Source organism: Amblyomma mixtum, chromosome 5 (genome assembly GCF_055824585.1).
Source record: "Amblyomma mixtum isolate Tamu chromosome 5, ASM5582458v1, whole genome shotgun sequence".
Lineage (NCBI taxonomy): Eukaryota > Metazoa > Arthropoda > Arachnida > Ixodida > Ixodidae > Amblyomma > Amblyomma mixtum.
The window spans coordinates 188323258-188338096 of record NC_143016.1 but is presented as its reverse complement, the minus strand read 5'-3'; the positions used below and the strand labels follow the sequence as shown (position 1 = coordinate 188338096).

Below are 14839 nucleotides of genomic sequence, written 5' to 3'. Positions count from 1 at the left end.
GCCCTTCCATTGCTTTATCCGATACGGAATTGAGTTATCTGACCTCCCACGTGCCTTCCAGATAACTTTTGGTGTCTTGATAAGTGTTTTAATGTTTGTATATATACGCCTTTCGTTCTTCGATAAAAACCAGTTGATAGTCAGTGCTTGTTTGTGTCACTCTTTGCTCTCGTTCCTCGTTCTTGTAGCGCTGTGAACAAAATCATGAACTACACTGTAAGTGTTGGTCAAATATTTAGGGAAATCCCCCAACGTGGAGTAGGTTTGTAACTATTACTCCAGTAATGAGTAATTACTCCCTTATTACACTGTAAGTGAATTAGAATGCTTAGCTGTAGTGTTTACTGTTCACATGTTCCGCCCGTACCTGTATGGACGCCGGTTTACGATCGCGACCGATCATCATTCACTAAGCTGGCTCATAGGACTGCGCGATTAGTCTGGTTTTCTGCCGCGTTGGGCTCTGGTCGCTGCCACACTGATGCAGACTGCTTGTTGCGCCTTCCGTTGCCACCTACATCTAGCGGGGAGGAGGACTTCGACGGATGTGAGGCTTCGCTCTCCGCACCGTGTCCAGATGGAGAAACTTTTCGGCGAGAGCAACAGAAAGACCTCGCATTGCGACATTTTCTTGCTGCAGCCCACGACGTAAGGAGTGCACAGTCTACGCCGATCGCCTTTGAAAACAGAATCGTGTACAAAATGAACTATCGATGGTGCCTCCATGCTTTTAATTGATCATGTGCTGCGCACCGTGCATGACGAAATCTGATCGGGTCATCTTGGGTTCCCTCGTACACTGCATAGACTTCGCCAACGCTTATACTGGCCCAGCAAGTATAAGACCACTAAGCAATACATCGCAACGTGTCCCCACTGTCAACGTTTAAAGCAAACCACAGCCCCTCCGGCAGGCTTTTTACAGCCAGCGAAGACTCTATCGACGTCTTTTGAAAAAGTTAGCGTCGACCTGTTTGGCCCCTTTTCCAAGTCTTCTGAAGACCGCCGCTGGGTTGTAGCTTGTGTCGAGTAGTTGAGAAGATGCGATGAAACTGCAGCGCTTTATCAGCGAAGGGTAGGATGCGTTACCTTTCCTGTTGCACTCTCTTATACTTCGTCATGGTGCCTCCCGAGTTACCATCAGTGACCATGCCCGGCAGTGTACTGCTGACGTCGTGAAAGAGGTACTTAGGCTGTGCGGCTCTAACTACGGCCACTCGACGCCTTAACTCTCACCAACTAACGGCCTCACAGAGCGCACAAACCGCACCCTCACACAGATGCTATCCATGTATATGTGGTATCGGATCGCTCCACGAAGCATGAGGTCACCGGATGTTCTCCTTCCCACGTGCTCTACGTCAGGTCGCCGTGTGCGTTTCTGGACACCACCTTTCCCTTCTCGTCTCACGAAGCCATCTCCAGTTACCAGTTATGTCGCACTGAAGAAGCTCCGCGACTTGCCCGCTTGCACCCTTTGTCTTCTCAACTCCGATCAAAAGATCGCTATGACCAGCGTCACGTTGCGGCTGCATACGCCGCAGGCGATTCCGTTTGGCCGTATACCAAGACGAAATCGTCTTCGGCCTATATAGCAACAACAAGTAAAGCAGAAATTTGGGCAAGTTGGTACGTATTCATTTTTGAAACAGCGCAACAAAGATGGGACGTGGAAACTGAGGGGTAAAGACAAACAGGCGCTGGTTTGTCTTTACCCCTCAGTTTGCACGTCTCGTCTTTGTTGCGCTGTTTCAAAAATGAATAGCAACAACGGCCTTTTGATCGGAGATGGGAAGGCAAAGTTTGCAAGCGGGCCAGTCGCCGAGCTTTTTACGTGCGACATTCTGAATCGCACAGGCGCGGTTTGCGGCAGAAATTTTTTTTTAGGTATTCTGGCCCTCTCGTCGTTCTGAGTCGACTAAGAGATGTAAATTACGTTATTCTCAAAGTTATCGCCAACGCTCACTGCTCCCGCAAGCCCCATATAGCCCTTGTGACTCGTCTCAAGTGCTGCCACCGCCAGCCATCCTGACTGGCTCGACAACGAGCTTCGCCTGTCACCAGGTGAAATTGTCACGTGCCGCTTTGGATGATGGGTGGATGGAAAAACTTTATTTTCGTCAGAGAGCATGTGTGGACAATTCCGTGTTAGATGGCCATCAACCCATGGCTCACGGCGACCTGGGTGGCCCACTCCACGGCCCTGGTCTGGACGACCGGGTCTGAGCTGGCCAACACGGCCTCCCACTGCTCTAGGGAAGGATCACGCATAATGCCCGCCGGTGGCGGTGCTATGCTGCAGCTCCCTAATATGTGGTGATAGGTTGCCAATTCCAGACACCATATGCACTCCTGCTGAATGTCCGGTAGATTTGGCTCAACACATGGGTTGAAGAAACATCTAGTCTGCAATAGTCGCCAGACGCATTCCTGCGCCTTCACCAATTGCTGGTCCGGGGATGGGTAAATCCTCCGCTCAAGTCTGAAATGGTTAGTAATGTCATGAAAGGATACCAGCTCATCTCTCGTGGACCTTCCCGGGACGTCCGGATCACCTACTCGGCTGACGAAACCTCGAGCATTCATGTGAGCCGTCGTGTTCCCAGGGTTCCCAGAGTCTGCAGCTACCCAGACAATTTCCGCCTCCATTGTCCCTCGCCCCGTGGCCCGATTCAGAAATCGCGCCGCTGTGACAGATATTCTGCCCCTCGCCAAATTTCGGATGGCTGTTTTTGAATCGCTGAAGATCAGGTCAGCATTACTACTAGTTATAGCTAGTGGTATTGCCGCTTCCTCTGCAGTTTCTGGGGAGCGGGTTTTGACTGATCCAGAGGCGATCAAGCGTCCCCGCCCGTCCACCCCCGCAACTGCAAATGCGTCCTTGTCCTTATACTCGGCGACATCTACATAGACTGCCCCGTTGTACTTCCCGTACATAGCATGTAAAGCTTTGGCTCTTGCTTTCCTGCGGTCCTCGTGATGTATTGGATGCATGTTCTTGGGCAAAGGTTTTATGTACAAGCCCTTGTGCATTTCCCGCCCCATCTAAACTTTCGTGTCACCGGCTTGAATGTCAACTCCAATGCCGATCTTTTTCAATATGTTCCTTCCTGCTTTTGTTTTTGAAAGCCTACCGAGCTGCATCACCAAGTGCGCCTCCAGTAGTTCTTCTAGGGTGTTGTGCATCCCTAATCCCAGCAGCCTTTCGGTAGATGCATTGTGAGGCAACCCAAGGGCCGCTTTATACGCCTGTCTAATCGTAGACCTTGCCTTTTTCCGTCGCGTCCAACTTCAACTAAGGCGTCGCATACACTATTCTACTGAGCACAAACGCCTGCACTAGCTTACACAAGTCCTTTTCCTTAATACCTCTCTTACGATTGGCGATTCTCCTGATTAGCCGCACGGTAGCATTGACCGTATATTTAAGCCTTAGCAAGGACTCGCTATTCTTCCTGTTAGTCTACAGATACATACCCTGGATCCTGATCGTTTGGACCTCAGCGACCGGTACTCCCTCCACTTTCACCTCTAAAGGGGGTGGCGGCACATAGTACCTCGCTTGTATCCCTCTTGGTTTATCCCTCAGCACAAAAAGCTCGGACTAGGGCTGAGAGCAAGAGAGTCCTGCTTATCCTGCTAGCTCCTCCACAATATCCACCGCCTGCTATAGAGTTTCTTCTAATTGTGCGTCACTGCCTCTTGTTACCCATAGAGTAATGTCATCCGCATAAAATGTATGTTTAAGTCCCGATATCCCTTGCAGCCTGGGTGGTATTTTGATTAAGGCGAGATTAAATAGGAACGGCGATAATAGCGACCCTTGCTGTGTCCCCCTAGTCCCCAATGGGAAGGGATTCAATTTCATTTCTCCGACTACAATCTCCGCAGTCCTACCCTCCAGAAACGATCTGATGTACCGGAAGGTTCTACCCTCCGGTCCTATGTCCGATAGTTTCCTCAATATTGCCTCGTGGGTGACATTGTCAAAGGCCTTAGTTAGGTAGAGCCCCAAGATAGCCTTGGTTCCCGTGCTGTACCCAGGATCAACCACGTCTTTTTTGAGCTGTATCATGACGTCCTGCGTTGATAAATTAGCCCTGAAGCCAATCTTTGTTCCAGGTATCAACTCCTTGTCGTCTACATAACCCTGAAGCCTCTTTAGGACCACATGCTCCATCAATTTGGCCAAGCACAACGTCAGCGAGATGGGACGCAGATTCTCAATGCAGAGCTTCTTCCCTGGTTTAGGAATAAATGTAATCCTAGCATGCTTCCACTCTGGCGGAATCTCCCCGGCCGCCCAATATTTATTCATAAAATTCGTGTGTGCCCCCACTGACTTGAAATCCAGGTTCCTCAGCATTTTATTAGTAACCCCGTCCGGACCTGCTGCTGACGTGGTACGAAGCTGGCCCATTGCAAACTCCACCTCCGCCACCGTAAAGTCTGCATCTAATTCAAGGTTTTCCTCTCCTGAGTAATCAGGCAAGAAACCGCCCGCCTCTCCGTTTATGTAACGACTTCGGAGTTCATGTATAAATTCCCCAATCGTGCCTTGATAGCGATGCACTAACCTAGCCATTTGCCCCTTCTGCGCAGATTTGGTTGCCGCCGGGTCTAAAAGGTGCCTTAACAACTGCCATGTTTTTTTGCATCCGAATTGCCCATTCATCCGCTCACAAATCTGCCCCCACTGTTTGCACTGCAACTCCAATGTGTAGGTTTCGATTTCTCGTTCTAGCTTGGCCATCTTCCTACGGAGGACACCATTATGCCTTTGTTTCCTCCACCTCCGAAGGAGACTCGCATGTGTTTCCCACATGTGTAACAATCAAGAGTCAGACGTAAAGCCCTCCTCCTCCGTCCGAACCTCTTCTGTGGTACTCTTCACGGCCTGCTTGAGTGTCTCAACCCAGGCTCCTAAGTCCTCGATTTCCCCGTTTTCTGTGTCATTCCTGAATTTCCGAAATCGGTCCCAGTCCGTCACTCGAGTTTCTTTCACCGTGTCTTTGTGCTTAGCAGCACTAAATATCGTGGAAAGGATATAGAGATCCTTTCCCAGTGGCTGTCCCGTGTTTACCCACTCTGCATCCCTGATACCATTCACAAATGTGAGGTCTGAACAGGGGTCTATGCTCACGCTGTTCCTTATCCTCGTATGATCTAGCGGGTTGTTCAAGATCGTCCATCGCAGGTCCTGGGCAACCTGCCAAAGCTTATTTCCCTTCGGGCTGGCTCGGATGTAGCCCCACTCCGGATGAGGCGCATTGAAATCTCCCACCACGATGAGTTGAGATCTAGCCGCTAGCCGTTGCGTCTTTATCAGGAGGTCTGGCAAGCCCACCCCCTTATCTTTTCGGGAAGAGTATACATTAAGAACAAAGAGACTTTTATCGTCCTTTCATTTGGGCAAAATCTCCAGCAAGACGTAGTCCTCCCTGCTGCTCTCTTTGGATGAGAACAAAGCACGGGGGCACCATGTGGAAGGTGGACGAAGCTAAAGACACGCAAAGGACGTTCGCTTGGCGGCCTGCTCCATTTACTCTAGTCCACCCAGCCTCCACCTGTAAATAAACCTTTCCAACCGCAACAATATGTACTGCATTTATGTCGGCGCTTTTTGAGTGGTGGTGTCACCCTGAGGTCAGATAGTTTCGTTGTCGAGCTCGTGAGCGCCGCCGGCTTAGTGGGTGTGGCGTCTTCTTGCGGCATGGTTGCTGGCGTATCTTCGGTGTTTCGCTCGTGAGCAACCTCACGTCCTAACCTTGCTGTCTTTAGTTTGTCCGACGTGAACGGGGGGGGGGGGGGGGGACCTTCCTCGTACCGCAGCTGCGTGGGAACGGGAAGCGCGTGGCTTACGGTGATGGTGAGCGGAAAGGTTGTTAGACAAACGTACCTCCAACGCAGGTTGTCGATTTCTTGCGGGCGTTGGCCGAAGCATGGCCGTGGTGCGTCAATGGCAAAACCACGAAGATCGATACGTCGGTACGGGCAGTCACAAAGAATATGGCCGGCCTTACCGCAATGGAAGCACAGCAGGCAGTCGTCGGAAGTCCTCCAGGCGTCGATCTTCCTGGGGTTCGAGCTTCGCTCATAGATTGGGCGGTTATGGGCTGGGGGGCGGCGTTCTGGAACACCTGGTTGTCAAAGTCACTTGCAGCGGTCGAGGGTAATAGGGGCTTGTGCTTTCAGGGTTTCTCAATGATGGCCGCTACGCTAGTGAAATCGCCGACGATCTTCGGTGTATTGAGGGGTCAGATCAGCGAAAAGTACCTCTTTAACAGCTAGCATCGAAGGGTCACCTTCTTCTCTTCTGGCATATAAGGATCGATGTGTCGGAAAAGGCGCTTCATTTATTCGACGTATTCGGTCACTGTCTTACTCGGGTGCTGGATGCATGACTGCAGAAGCAGCTGCGCTCTTTCTTTCCTGATGATGCTTGTGAAAGCCCTGAGGAACTCTCGCCTCAATCATTGCCATGCCGCCTGGGAAGCTTCGTAGTTTTCAAACCAAATTTTGGCTGAGCCTTCCAGTGCAAATAAAACATGCCTTACTTGCGTCTCCTCACCCTAGTTGTTCTACGCGGCCACATGTTGCAACTCCTTGATCCACTCCCCAGGGCCTTCGCCTCGTGAGCCAGTGAACGCGGGCGGCAGTCGGGGCTGGTGCAGAAAATGTACGCCGGTGTTGTGTTGTAGCCATGGCTGACGTTATCTGTGAGGAGCCCATCCAAACTCGCGCGTGGTTCAATAGTAGTCCGCGTTCGCGTAGCAGACTTTGGAGACGTCGGCTGCTTGGCAGTTCCTTTTCGATTAGGACGAGTTCAGTAGCTGTCCCGGTGTCTGCTTACAGGCGGCTCGGGCGGCCTTGGCGGCGGCTAGGGGTTGAGGTCGACAAGAACATACGGGCGCCCACCACCACCCCTAAATGTCTAGTAGTGAGAGGACAGCAGTCAGTCACACAGTGAGGAGGGCTTCCAAAAGAAAGAATTTACTGGGCTCACTCGCTCCCAAAAAGCTCAGCGACTCGGCTGTGACGCTAGGCAACAAGCATGCTCGGCGGTTGTCGCTCAGGATGGCCGCCGCTCTCAGCCGTACTCAGTTTGAACTGGCAACGAACTTGCCAGATGCGGCGTGCAAAGTAACCACTAAAGTCTCGAACAACGTAAAACCAGTTCTGCCCGTCTGCGGTCATTCTAGATAAATCTTGTCTCATCTTGCATCACAATAAAAACAATAAGGACGCGTGCCAGCGGTACTGAGCATGGACAAATAAACATTACAAAGCTTTGTGTCTATATCGCAAACTTGTAACTTCAGCAGCCATGAGGACTCATAATTCAGGATGAATATGTCTATAGAATCCCCGAAAAAAAGCTTCGAGAATGGCTGCTATATTTCATTTCATTTCATTTATTCAACCCTCAAGGCCAAAGGCATTAAAGAGGGGAGATATAAAAGAGGACTTGAAGTCAGAAAAGGCTGTGCACTTCTGCAAGACATCTGAGATAGCACAAGAACAGCAGAAGACGTGTGAGAACCCTGATTGGCTGAACCGATCTGCAGGCAGCAACATGCGAGAACAAGTAAATGTCGAAGATGCAACTGGTCACACGAGCCGAGGACGCGTCCGCTGTACGGACAAGAATACGCACGAAAAAAAAAAACAATTCACCGTGCGCTGTCGTTAGCAACATGCGGTGGATGGAGTTTCGCCTAAGAATAGTTTCGACATCCTTGAAGTTCCAGTAACTCACGCTGCTGGGGCTGGGACCTGATGCTCTCGTCTGCTGCTGCGTCGTCAGCGGAGGCCGAAACCTTTTTTCTGCTTATGCCCGCCTGTGCACACATGCCCTGATGTCGCCTTCCTTGCTTACTTCGATCAGCGCCATCCTTCCTATTTGGCTGGAGTGCACTCACGTGCTTCCTCTCTCCGTTTTTGGCGCCAGCTAGCGATCCCCTCCTTGTAGCTGTATTAGCTGGAGACTGAATAGTTCGGTAGCGTGGCTTTTTGGGCTTGTTGGTACATACTTCAAAGACACTGTAGCGCAGCAAAAGACGAGGACACAAGAAACGAGAGACGAACACCACGAGCGCTAACTTCCAACAAACTTTATTCTCCTGAAGCATCACACTTTTATACACCAGAAAACAGTAATCACACGTGCGAACAGTAACAATTTCTTAGAAAAACGAGCTCTTTATCTGAGAGGAGAATGGAAGGTGTGCTTACACACGAGCCTCCTGTCCTATTTATCTTTTCTGCTTCAATGATTTCGCGCGTTAACCTTTCTCTACGTTTTCCTATTACCAGACTTTTATCAAAGTAAGGCTTACAGGTTTTTGACTTGCATGCGAGAATGTGGTCAACCAGCGATCCGCCTTGCCCGTTTCTGACGTTGCGAGCGTGTTCCATTAGGCGCTCGTTCAGACATCTCCCCGTCTGGCCGATATAGTGTTTCCCGCATGACAAGGGAATTTGATATACAACACCTTCATCGCACGTGACGTAGGGCTTCTGGTGCCTAGTTGCGCAACCGCGCGCTTTGTTGGTGTTGGTTTTTCCCAGTTTGCACAACGTTGCAAGTTTTTTCGGCGCCGAGAACACGACGGTCGCATTCGCTCGTTGACCAATTCTTTTTAAATTGTGGGAAATCTTGTGTAGATAAGGTACTACAACAAGGTTTTTTCGTTCACGAGGAACCGGGTTTAGGTTACATTGATTTTCTGGTTTCATTCTCTTAACAAGTTTTTCGGCAACAGAAACTTGAACATGAGAGGGGTACCCGGCATTAGTCAGCCTCTTGGACTGCTCTTGAAAACTATCGGTCATCATGTGCGGACAAGATTTCTGGAGAGCATTTTGAAAACATAAATTGACAATACCTCTTTTTACCAGTTTTGAATGAGCGGAGTGATATGGCAGTATCGGCTTGTTACTACGCGGCTGGTAGGCCCAGCATATGTGATGAGCGTGAAAGATGAAGTTAATATCTAAAAATCTAATGGAGTTATCGATGGGCAATTCGCATGTTAAAACAAGCGGTTTAAAATGTTCTCTCATGGTAGTTAAAATGCTCTGAGCCTTTGACTCAAGTGAGCCGTGGTCACACTTAACAAGAATAAAAAAGTCATCAACAAATCTAAAGACCTTGATTACGTCCAAGCTGTCTAGGTGGCTGGAAACAGCCTTGTCAAGTTTTGATAAAAACAGATTACTCAAAATCGGCGCTATGCACGACCCGATGCATATCCCTTCTTTCTGAAGGTAGGGTTTTCCTTCCCAGTTAATAAACGTTGACTGCAAGTAAATAGCTAAAATTTCTAAAAAACTGCTCGCCGACACACCCGCCGCATTCTGGAAAGCAACACACCCAAACTCATCTATGCACTCCTCTACACAGCACAGCACCTTGTCATTCGGCAGCGAGTAATATAGATCCTTAACATCTACAGAAAATGCAACCATGCTGTCATCAGAGCGCGACCGAACAAAGTCTAAAATTTCGTCAGATTTCTTAACCATAAAGGGGTCGTCAAGCGGTAAAAGGTTAAGTTTGCTTTGTAAGTACATTGAAACCGTTTTTTGCCATGTGCCAGTTTCAGAAATGATCACCCTGAATGGTTTTTCCGGTTTATGGGTTTTTGCACTGAAAAACACGTCTAAAAAATCTTTTCGTGCATCGCCTATTTCTTTAGCCAGCTTGGTAAGGTTTAACTTGTTGCATAGCTTCTTCGCTTTAGCTTTTACTTTTGACATCATTACTTCGTCGCGGCAGTTAAATACAGAAGACACGGCTTCGTCAGCCTTTGACTTGTAAAGTTCACAGGATAAAATTGCAAAGCCACCTTCTTTGTCAGCAGGCAGCACGATCAGGTCCTGTTCCTTGATGAAGGACTCGACGCGCTTGAGGGGTAGCTTGGAAGATCCTGGCTTTGAGCACTGCAAAACGTCGACTCCTTCTGAAATGCAGCGGTCGTGTTCCAGTTGCGTTGCACGTTGCGATACTTGGCGTACCATCGCAAGTAGTTGTGCAGCTGACGGCTTGGGCTCCACAGCGAACTTTGGTCCTAACGATAGAACCCTTGACACGTCATCCGGTAGATCCAGGGCCTCCAGGGTGTGGACGGTGCTCCGGGCTGTCTTCGTCCTGCTCGCAAGGTCGGCCCGTAGTTGTGGTAGATGTTGAGCCCACAAGCATTCTCTGCTCAAGCTACCGAATGCTTGTGGGCTCAACATCTACCACAACTACGGGCCGACCTTGCGAGCAGGACGAAGACAGCCCGGAGCACCGTCCACACCCTGGAGGCCCTGGATCTACCGGATGACGTGTCAAGGGTTCTATCGTTAGGACCAAAGTTCGCTGTGGAGCCCAAGCCGTCAGCTGCACAACTACTTGCGATGGTACGCCAAGTATCGCAACGTGCAACGCAACTGGAACACGACCGCTGCATTTCAGAAGGAGTCGACGTTTTGCAGTGCTCAAAGCCAGGATCTTCCAAGCTACCCCTCAAGCGCGTCGAGTCCTTCATCAAGGAACAGGACCTGATCGTGCTGCCTGCTGACAAAGAAGGTGGCTTTGCAATTTTATCCTGTGAACTTTACAAGTCAAAGGCTGACGAAGCCGTGTCTTCTGTATTTAACTGCCGCGACGAAGTAATGATGTCAAAAGTAAAAGCTAAAGCGAAGAAGCTATGCAACAAGTTAAACCTTACCAAGCTGGCTAAAGAAATAGGCGATGCACGAAAAGATTTTTTAGACGTGTTTTTCAGTGCAAAAACCCATAAACCGGAAAAACCATTCAGGGTGATCATTTCTGAAACTGGCACATGGCAAAAAACGGTTTCAATGTACTTACAAAGCAAACTTAACCTTTTACCGCTTGACGACCCCTTTATGGTTAAGAAATCTGACGAAATTTTAGACTTTGTTCGGTCGCGCTCTGATGACAGCATGGTTGCATTTTCTGTAGATGTTAAGGATCTATATTACTCGCTGCCGAATGACAAGGTGCTGTGCTGTGTAGAGGAGTGCATAGATGAGTTTGGGTGTGTTGCTTTCCAGAATGCGGCGGGTGTGTCGGCGAGCAGTTTTTTAGAAATTTTAGCTATTTACTTGCAGTCAACGTTTATTAACTGGGAAGGAAAACCCTACCTTCAGAAAGAAGGGATATGCATCGGGTCGTGCATAGCGCCGATTTTGAGTAATCTGTTTTTATCAAAACTTGACAAGGCTGTTTCCAGCCACCTAGACAGCTTGGACGTAATCAAGGTCTTTAGATTTGTTGATGACTTTTTTATTCTTGTTAAGTGTGACCACGGCTCACTTGAGTCAAAGGCTCAGAGCATTTTAACTACCATGAGAGAACATTTTAAACCGCTTGTTTTAACATGCGAATTGCCCATCGATAACTCCATTAGATTTTTAGATATTAACTTCATCTTTCACGCTCATCACATATGCTGGGCCTACCAGCCGCGTAGTAACAAGCCGATACTGCCATATCACTCCGCTCATTCAAAACTGGTAAAAAGAGGTATTGTCAATTTATGTTTTCAAAATGCTCTCCAGAAATCTTGTCCGCACATGATGACCGATAGTTTTCAAGAGCAGTCCAAGAGGCTGACTAATGCCGGGTACCCCTCTCATGTTCAAGTTTCTGTTGCCGAAAAACTTGTTAAGAGAATGAAACCAGAAAATCAATGTAACCTAAACCCGGTTCCTCGTGAACGAAAAAACCTTGTTGTAGTACCTTATCTACACAAGATTTCCCACAATTTAAAAAGAATTGGTCAACGAGCGAATGCGACCGTCGTGTTCTCGGCGCCGAAAAAACTTGCAACGTTGTGCAAACTGGGAAAAACCAACACCAACAAAGCGCACGGTTGCGCAACTAGGCACCAGAAGCCCTACGTCACGTGCGATGAAGGTGTTGTATATCAAATTCCCTTGTCATGCGGGAAACACTATATCGGCCAGACGGGGAGATGTCTGAACGAGCGCCTAATGGAACACGCTCGCAACGTCAGAAACGGGCAAGGCGGATCGCTGGTTGACCACATTCTCGCATGCAAGTCAAAAACCTGTAAGCCTTACTTTGATAAAAGTCTGGTAATAGGAAAAAGTAGAGAAAGGTTAACGCGCGAAATCATTGAAGCAGAAAAGATAAATAGGACAGGAGGCTCGTGTGTAAGCACACCTTCCATTCTCCTCTCAGATAAAGAGCTCGTTTTTCTAAGAAATTGATACTGTTCGCACGTGTGATTACTGTTTTCTGGTGTATAAAAGTGTGATGCTTCAGGAGAATAAAGTTTGTTGGAAGTTAGCGCTCGTGGTGTTCGTCTCTCGTTTCTTGTGTCCTCGTCTTTTGCTGCGCTACAGTGTCTTTGAATAGTTCGCTCTCCGTCCGTGGTCTCTCCCTCTTCGCCTCCCCCGCTCTTTCAACAACTTTTATCCCCCTCTCAACGCCACATTTTTTCTCCCATCCGCCAGAGGTGAGGTAACTGAGCCCCACCATTTCAGAGGCAGGTAAACAAGTCCTTTTCATTCCCTACCATTGTTTTAAGGAACAGAATATATACGTAATTTAAGAGAGGACGTTGTTGGGCGACTCGGTCGTACATACTTAAACAAGGGAATTGCGCTAAATAAGACACGGACGAGAAGACAAGGACGGGTGCAAACTCGCGACTGATTTTATTCAGAAAGAACACATGTACATATATATACCTTGGTGCTTATCCAATCATTGCCTAAGCGCACATGCCAGGAAAGCTTTCTCTTTCTTATACAATTTGATACTAGAATCGCTTGCGCATTCATCACCTAACTTATCAACGAAAAGCCTCTGCGTGTTCACGTGCTATCTGGTTACGACTGCGCCTTAAGATTTTGGTTCTAGCCAGCAAAGGCTGGCATGCTTTATCAGGCGTAGCCAAAGGGCATGCGCCGCAATGTAAGGGCAAATTTGACCCTTTTCCTTCATTCATAGAAATCTGATGTTCCCTTAGTCATTCAATTATACAACGGCCCGTCTGGCCGATGTAAACTTTTCCACATGTCAGTGGAATTTCATACACAGCCCCGACAGAAGATATGACAAACTGGGTGGCGTGACGCTTCGTGCAGTCTCGCACGCATTCCTCGCCGGAGACAATCTGGGGGCACAGAGAGGCCAACTTGCGCGGGGCAGAAAATACCACCGGCACACCGTAGCGATTGGCTACATTCTTTAGGTTGTGGGACACCCTATGAATATAGGGGACAACCGCCGGTCTGGTCTTCAGCTGACCGCCACCTTCTTGAGGTGTTCTAGCTTTCAAACTTTGCAGAAGATTCTCTGCCACAGCAGCCACCACTGAAACAGGAAAACCAGCTTTCTGTAACCTGCCAACCTGATTGTTGGGGCCGTCATTTACCAGGTGAACACATGATTTCTGCCAGGCTTCGTGTTATGCTGTGCCTGACACTGTGCCTGAGCTTTCTATGAATAACGGAAACGGGTCAAATTTGGGCTTACATTGCGGCGCGTGCCCTTTGGCTACGCCTGATAAAACATGCCAGCCTTTGCTGGCTAGAACCAAAATCTTAAGGCGCAGTCGTAACCAGATAGCCCGTGAACTCGCAGAGGCTTTTTTTATTGATAAGTCAGGTGATGAATGCGCAAGCGATTCTAGTATCAAATTGTATAAGAAAGGTAATACTTTCCTGGCATGTGCGCTTAGGCAGTGATTGGATAAGCATCAAGGTATATATATATATATGTGTGTGTGTGTTCTTTCTGAATAAAATCAGTCGCGAGTTTGCGCCCGTTCTTGTCCTCTTCTCGTCGGTGTCTTTTTTAGCGCGATTCCCTTGTTTAAGTAAGGATATCTACTCTGTATTGCTATTAAGTGCACGCAAAGGCAATTTTGCGAGTTTGACCTCTCGGCGTTGTACCGCCAGATCATTTCTTTTTCTTGAAGGTGCAGGCAGTACCAGTTAATAAGACACAGCTGGTGTTATACCAGTATAAGTGAGTGTTGTGATAGGACATGAAACTAAACACATGGTGAGTAGGTCACTAGGATCTTCTGGACTCGTTATAATGTGCAAGCTACTTTCTAAATGCATCGTGCTGTATGCCACAGTTCAGTACGCAATGAGAGGTAAGACCATCCTCTGAGGTAGTTTCGCACCTAATTGCTGTAAACTGCACTCACGGTATGTTTGCCACTTACACATCTTGTTGGTGTACTGCGCTTAAAGTGAGTATGTGCGTGCCGATACATTATACTAATGTGAAAAAAAAAGCGGCTGCTTAGATTTGTTTCAGCACTCTGCGCCTAACGAGCGCTCACGCGGTAGAAAAAAACGACTTACCAAGACTCACCTGCTTTATGTACTTAAGCAGTTTGATTGAAAAGTTAGGATGCACGCCATCACTCAGTGTTGTCGTCATCGATGACGGTGCTATAAGTGGCGTACGTGTTAGGACCGGGCGACTGACTGACCTTTACTTCAGCACATTAATAAGCAAAATGACGAAATGCTGACCAGCAACTTCCATTGGTTCTATGCACACTAACCACAAAAACTAAAACTGGCACTAGAGAAAACCAGCCCCTTATTTTTGCTGATATTACCTTCCGGTGACTGCATTTGTAAAGATGGTTTAAAGGAACGTCAGTTTGGGCTACGTGGTGCATATTATTTCAATCAGAAAATACTAGCGCCAAAGGGCGACAAACACATCCTTCGTCAGTCTTTCTTGTCTTTGTCTTCCTTCAGCGCTATTATTTTCTGTCTCAAACATTTGTAAAAGCGCATTTTTGATATTAAGCCAGATAACAAGCGC

The 14839-nt window shown here is 48.2% G+C and overlaps 1 pseudogene; it reads right to left on the bottom strand.

Annotated features, from left to right (window-relative positions):
- Window positions 1-2148: 2148 nt before the first annotated feature.
- On the bottom strand, window positions 2149-4075 carry LOC149345172 (uncharacterized; annotated as a pseudogene).
- Window positions 4076-14839: the final 10764 nt, after the last annotated feature.